Source organism: Bos grunniens, chromosome 13 (genome assembly GCF_055505025.1).
Source record: "Bos grunniens cultivar Pamir isolate PY7600 chromosome 13, Bosgru_T2T1.0, whole genome shotgun sequence".
Lineage (NCBI taxonomy): Eukaryota > Metazoa > Chordata > Mammalia > Artiodactyla > Bovidae > Bos > Bos grunniens.
The window spans coordinates 32581806-32587940 of NC_141177.1; positions in this window are offsets into that span (position 1 = coordinate 32581806).

Consider the following 6135-nt stretch of genomic DNA (forward strand, 5'->3'; position numbering starts at 1 on the left):
GTGGAAGAGGGTAGAGCCTTTTCCTTACTCACCCTCAGCCAGTGGTGCTTTTGATACAAGGGATAGAACTCTGGCTAGCCTTTTAATTCTATTTCCTTGCCTTTAGAGTTCCCACTATTTGCCAAATGGTTGGCTGATATCCTTATGTTTCAGACATGTCTTGAATTTCTATTCTATTTTAAAATATTTATTGGTATTTTAAGGAGAAGGGTTTTATTAAGGACTTGACAGGATGTCACTTTAAGTTGGAAGTGGTTTTGATTTAACAATAGTCTTTCCTGAGATGTTAAGGGCTTCTAATAAGGCAGGCAGGTATAGATGGTAACTTGGGAAAGGAAAGCTGAGCATGGATGTAGCCCATGGAAATGCCATCTCCACAATATCCAGAATCTTCCTCTTCTCATTCACCTGCATTCCTCTGGCCAAGCCATTATCAGCTTAGATTGTTGCTGTCACTGCTCTCTAACTGGCCTCCTGCTTTCATTCTGGTCTTTGTGTTTTTTTTTTTTTGATTTCCACACAATAGCTAGAATAACTCTGTCCACCCAAAGTCAGACCCTGTCACTTCTCTCCTCAAACTCTTGTAAGGCACCACTTCACTCAGAGGGAAAGCCCGAGTCCTGTGTTATTTACACGGCTCTGTGCACTTTGACACTCATCACCTACTACATCTGGCAGCCTCATTTTCTATTCCTGTACTTTGCCTGATCTGCCTGATCTACCCTGCCCTGCTTGCTAACCTGAACACACCAAGTCTTCTCCTAAGTTAAGACTTTGCACTTGCTGTTCCATTTGCAAGGAATGCTTTTCCTCAACAATTTGCACAGTTTGCATCATTACTACCTTCAGGCCTTTTCTCACATATTAACTTTTACCTGAGACTTTCCCTGGGTACTCAGTCTGAAAGTACAATGTTCTACAGCTTCAACATTTCCTGTTCCCTTTCCCTGTTATATTTTTTTTTGCTTATCACCATTTACTATATATTTTGTTTATGTTATTGCCTCTCACTCCTGAGGAACAGAGTAAGACAAAAGGCTGACATGGGGAAACATGAGACAGGAGGATGGAGAGGGAATCAGAGGCACAGCGCCCTGGGACATGGAACCCTGTCCTGGGAACCAGTCCCCATACCTGGCGTACTAAATAAGTGAATTTTCCCTTTAACTTTCTGGCTCTGTCTCTGAACTCACTAAGTATCTTTCAGACCACAGTTTGGCTTCCCATTAAGTTCAATTATTGTCATGAGAACACTGGCTTGTGTGATAGTTAAGTTATGCTGCTGCTCCTGCTGCTAAGTCGCTTCAGTCGTGTCTGACTCTGTGCGACCCCATAGACGGCAGCCCACCAGGCTCCCCTGTCCCTGGGATTCTCCAGGCAAGAAGACTGGAGTGGGTTGCCATTGCCTACTCCGAGTTAAGTTATAGTTCCCATTAAAAATGAGTACATTGGCTTTGGGCTTATGAACTTCATGTCCTAGTTAGGTAGGCCATCTGTGTAGCTTATATGAGACTGGTAACTGTGGGACACTGGCAAGACTCACTTTCTACAACTGTAATACCAAAGACCAGACCCTTGGCTGAGGGCAAGTTCATTGAGCAGATAATAACTGATTGAGTCTTTTGAGGCATAGCCAGACAGATATTTCATTGTGTCCCCTTTTACTTTTTCAAAATTCCACACCTTTGGTCAGTTTGGGAAACTCTCCTTGAGGTAGAGGGCTTCCTGAAAACCCCCCTTGGTTAGGTTCCTGATGAGAGGGGGAGCTCTTAGCTTATGCTATTGCAGATTAGATAGCTGACAAAGGCTTGCATTGCAGTGACTGGCCTATGTGACAGACACTGAGAACTGCCTGCATGATATCCATTGCTTCCTCCTGCTGCCAGAATTGTGATTTTCTTCAGAGTAGCAGTGGTTTCCAATGGGAGGCAATGATTCATGTTGCCCTAAAGCAGGGTCAACAAACTTTTTGACAAAAAAAAAAATTTTTTTCCATTTAGGCTTTGTGGGCCAAGAGGTGACTTTCATATAATACACCTGTCATGAAATAATCTCTCGATCTTTTTCCCCCTCATCCATTTAAGAATGTAAAGCCCATTCTTAGTTCATAGTCTGTATAAAGTCAGGTGGTAGGCTAAATTTGGCCCACTTTGCAGACCTATCACTCTGTCTTGTTTTTTATGTTACCAGTCTCCCTTGCAGGGTGGTCATGACATCCACTTCTGGAGGTAAGCTGGGAAAGGGTGGTTTGGGGAAAACTTTTATTATTTTGATAAAAGGAGGCAGATGCCATAGCCCAGACCCTTCTCCTTTTTCCTCTGCCTTGAATATGAATGTGAATCATGGTTCCATTGATCACGGTGAAGCGACAAGGAGTATAAAAACCAACACACCGAAGATTATGAAGCAAAGATAGAAAGATCTTGGGTATGTGACTGACAATACCAGAAAGTGCCTACTTAATAAGTTGTGAAGTGAGAAAAACAATAACCAGTGTTTAAGCAGCTTATTACTTGCAGTTGCATTTTCAGCATATCCAGGGCGCTTCTGTCCTTCGTTATCTGCTTCACTCCTCCCCCATCTAGGAGAATTACTCTACTCACAGACACTGGCACCCAGGCAGCTGTGTTTTGTACTATGTGCTTCATCTCATGCCTATCTGTCTGCCCAGATGTTCAGACCTGACCTCTAATTAGTCAATCCATAGGCTGGCCAGTGAGCCATAGCCTTTGTGGCTTGTCTCCAGAATGGAAGCTGAGAGTCCTATGGTTTCTGGCAGGACAGAAGAAGGTGTATGCAAACAGTATGATGGAGTCACATGAATGTCAAACTCCTGGAAGGGATATCCACAAATGTCATGGGTGAAGTCCTCTTCCAGTGTGTCCTTCCTTCTAGCTCCTGGCTCTAAAAGCTCAGCCTGTTGTGGTCCCAGTTCCTATATTTCTTCTTGGTTCCAAGTTCACCCTGCAATTCCTGCTTCATTTTTCTCTAGACAAGAGCAATTTGAGAATGTAGGCCAGTTTCTTTGTTTCCCTGCTCCCTCAAAGTGTTGGATGGGAAAGGGAATAAGTGACAGCCTAGACATTCAGGAGAGCCGAGTGCAGCCCCTCTTCCCAAAGTTACCATCCCCAGCACCACCTGGATCTACTGGGCTCCCTAGAGAGCCATTCTGAGCTGAGAGGCTATGGGACGGGTTTAGCCTTTATAAGCATCTGGTTTTGTGCTTCATTGAAACCACAAGAAGAAGAAAAAAAAAAGGAAATTCTTTTCCAAGTGTACAGTGAACATGCAACCCCCTGGGGGTATGACAGGATGGGAATAGAAACGGGGTCAGGAGGGCACAGAGGAGTTGAGCTCTGACAAGTCACTGAGGTCCAAAAACTTTCCCCAGGACCTGTCAGCGCCTGGAACCAGAGGGACTAAGGGACTGGCTTGTAGTGCTGGTGGTGGTGATGGTGAGCGGCCTGCAGAGTAGGGCTCCAGGAGAGGTCTGGGCAGCAGGGCATGTGGAGCAGGAGACTTCTTTCTTCAGAAGTCCAGGGTGTAGCTGGCTCTCTGGCTGGAGAAGGATGCAGGCTCAAGCTCCTTGAGGACTGGTAGAACTGGCTGTGGGGAGGGTCTTACAAAGACAGTGATGTTGGCCAGCCGTCAAGTGGGCACTGGAGCAGTGTGGCAGGAAGGGGTAATGGGGCAACTCCATTGATCCAGGATTTAATGAACGCTCACACCTAGTCTTGAATAGCCTAGGGTCAGACAGCCCACTTCCTCGTAGTGGATGAAGATATGGATTCTATTGGTGAACTCTAAGCCTGGATGACCTTGGTGTGAACTACCAGAGAGGCTGAGGGCCACTCAGGGCTTAATTCTGAGCCAGGGGTCTGGGAAGGAGGTCTTGGGAAGATAATGGTAAGAGGGCAGGCAGGCTCAGGGCCTCTGAGATACTGAAGCTTCAGCATCAGTGGGTTTGTCATGCCTGCAAGAAGTAGAGGACATGACTTTGGAAGAGGCTGGAGGGCTTGTATTTGAGGTGTTTGAGGTCATCCAGGGGAGGGTGATCACACACATTTGGAGCTAGAGACAGACAGATACTTGGGAGCCATTTATGTACAAGTGGTCATTAAGATTATTTGGAGTGGATGAGATTGGGTGGCAAGTTGAGATAAGAAAAGAACCTTGGGGACAAGACCGTAGAGGCACCTGCACAGGAGGCAGAGAGAGAGATGGAGAGAATGTGGTCAGGGGACCAGAAGATCCCAGGGGTGTGGATCAGGCAGGGAGAGGAATATTTCAGGAAACAGGGAGTGGCTACCAGTGTGGACTGTGGCAGAGACAGAGGGGGAGGAGATTGGGGAAATGAAAGGTCCCAGGTGAATTGCAAAAGCAGCCCTGGACGATGCTGGGACAGAAGTCCTGAGACTGTGGGAAGAAAGCAAGATGGGTGGCAAGAGCCCAGCTGGAAAGGGAGGATGGACTGGAGCTGGGACCTTGGGATGGAAGTGGGAATGCAGCTTTCTAAGGAATTGGCAGGGGGCGGGGCTGGGGTGGGTGGTGGAATTGGGCAAATACCAGTGCCCTTGGAGGCTTGCTTCTGTCTCTGTCAAATCTCACAGGAGCATCCTTCTTCTCACTCATGACTCCTTCAGGCTTCACTCCATCCCTTGAGGATTGTGTAAAGGAACACTTAGTCCCATTTTCATGGGCACTGAGAGAGTCTTCTCTACTCCCTCAGTCGTGGACTGGGCTGGGGCACCTGAAGACCCAGAAAGTGGTGCAGTGAATGCACTTCTTCCAGATGTCCCCAAACCACTTGCAAGAGGCTCCTTCCTTTAGAAAGGCTGTTGCTACTCCCTCCATTCCTCTTGGCTATTCCAGGACTCTTTGCCATGTCCTGAGAACAAGGTCAGCAACTCTGCTTTATTGATGTTTAGAACTGGGTCACTGGATGCCCTTGCTGTGGCACAGCCTCTCTAGGGGCTCTGTAGCCCCACCCCCCTTCTCCTGCAGGCTTGTTCCCTGGTATGGAGGGCATAAGAGGAGGCAGCTTTGTGCTGAGGGCCCCATGTGCAGGAGACCGAAGCTGAGGCTTAAAGGTCAGATATGTTTTGCTGATTGGTCATCAAGTCTAGAGAAAGTACTGGGCAAGCTGCTGACCCCACCTGTCTCTACATTCACTGTCATCCAGGACAGGGAGCAACCCCTGCTCCCCTCCCCCCCACCCCCCCCACCCCCCCCCCCCCCCTCCGCCACTTAAATCCTTCTGATGAAAGCTCTCTCTCCACATTTATCCCTTGTCCCCACTATGGACCTCCTGTGGGCTCAACTGCCTTGGCATGTGGGAACCCTCTAAGAGACCCTCCCCGGCTGTTGAACTCTCCTGCTCAGAAGCCCAACGTTCAATACATTGACAAAAGAGTCTGCCTCCTTGCTTTGACAGATGGGCCCACCTCTGTGAGAAGATTCTGGGGGCCATGCCAGTGTTCCCAGAGTTAGGGCAGCCAATGTGCTGCAAGATGGGGCCCTCTTTGATGTACGCAACATGCTCCCAGTATCTGCTTTTAACTGCTCCTCCTGTGCCTTGGGGGATGCCAGGCCTGAAAGTCCAGTACTTGCTAGACCCCCAGGGCGAAATTTCTGCTCCTGAGCCCAGATGATATTGGCTGTCTTTTTACCTTGTAATATTGGGATGAGGAGTCTGAAATTGTGGTGACCTTTTCAACAGACTACCTCCCTACTACAGGAAGCTTCTGGTTGAAAATACTGGTCCATGTTGGCCCCAGCAGTTGGTTCTTCCTGTTTCAGAACACCTCCACTCCAGACACCCCAGGGTATTGTCTAGCAGTTCTCCTTCCAAAGGTCCACTGGGCTACCATCATCATTCCTTTGCTGGTTGGATATGTGTGGTTGGTATTATCTAGCTGAAGACTGGACTACCTATAGCCTCTTGGGAATACAACAAATTTTGGACGGTTTGTTGAACCATCAATGCTAATAAGCACGGCTCCAGGTAGGTGTTCTCTCACTCACCATGTACACATGTCTACTTGGGCTTGTATATTTTTTCATGTAATGTTTCACCCATTTTACTGATGGCCACCTTCCAGACTGAGGCCCTGAGAGCATCACAGATGCATCTGG